The following is an 869-nucleotide window of genomic DNA, read 5'->3' as shown; positions in this document are numbered from 1 at the left end:
TTTTTTTTTTTTTTTTTTTTTTTTTTTTTTTTGTCTGTAACTCAACAGAAAACCTGCTGAAACAAACAGACAGAGCTCTAATTCTCCAAGAAGGCCTAGTAGCACTGAAAACCTAATTACTCATAAACACAGCGAGGGAGGGTAAAAAGATTAGCTTCTATAATTGCCACCCCGATGTATAAACTCTGACTCTTTTGCAATTTTTTTTTTTTTTTAACAGAAATAATAAGCTGGATTCTTTGGGTTTCTCCGCTGTGCTTCTCTTCTTCTGGCAGCTTTTATGATGGCCAAATGCGCAGGCTAGTCCCTCACGTGTTTGTCTTGACTCATCTGTGCCAAATGAGCTTGCCTGCACTCGAAAGCAAACAAGATAATTGAGGTGTAAAATCTGAATGAGAGCGGCAATTATGGCGCCGTCATCTGGGCTACCAGCTACCGTTCGCGTCGCGGGCGCGGCAGAGTCGGGGTCAGAGCGGCACGTCGTCGTCGTCACCGCGACTGAGGAATCTTATTACGCGCCGTCGCAGGTTCAGCGCCGCTTTCAGCAAAGACATCCATCATCACCCGTGGAAACGCAAAGCAATCAGAGCCGTTTCCCGTTCACGACGGAGAGGAGCTGAAACGAATGCGGTGATCCTGATGACTTACTTCGACATCGTTGCTCACACACTGAGCCCTGATCTGCATTAATTAGCTCCGAGGCGTTCTCTTTCGTGCCATTTCCTGTTAATTGCAGCGACGTAGTCTGAAACTATTTCAGAAGCTGAAGTCGGTGTGTTGTGTAATAATCCCCTCGTTTAAAACGCTGCAGACGTGTTTAAATTTATCCATTGTTGCTTCCTGCAGAGGGTCCCTGTCCGTCAAGAAAC

The 869-nt window shown here is 45.8% G+C and overlaps 1 protein-coding gene and 1 long non-coding RNA gene across 5 annotated transcripts in view; both read right to left on the bottom strand.

Annotated features, from left to right (window-relative positions):
• The window catches only part of oprm1 (opioid receptor, mu 1), a 47,630-nt gene that overhangs the window by 30,242 nt on the left and 16,519 nt on the right, over positions 1-869 (bottom strand). The window lies entirely within an intron of this gene.
• LOC106951006 (uncharacterized) lies at positions 207-863 on the bottom strand. Its single transcript, XR_001425727.1, has 2 exons — positions 437-863; positions 207-354 (listed from the first exon to the last, which is right to left on the bottom strand). It is a non-coding gene; the product is annotated as an uncharacterized LOC106951006 (long non-coding RNA).

This window comes from Poecilia latipinna, unplaced genomic scaffold (genome assembly GCF_001443285.1).
Source record: "Poecilia latipinna isolate Pla-1442-1.1 unplaced genomic scaffold, P_latipinna-1.0 Scaffold434, whole genome shotgun sequence".
Taxonomy (NCBI): domain Eukaryota; kingdom Metazoa; phylum Chordata; class Actinopteri; order Cyprinodontiformes; family Poeciliidae; genus Poecilia; species Poecilia latipinna.
The sequence above is the reverse complement of the archived record's forward strand: the minus strand, read 5'-3'. Positions and strand labels throughout refer to the sequence as shown.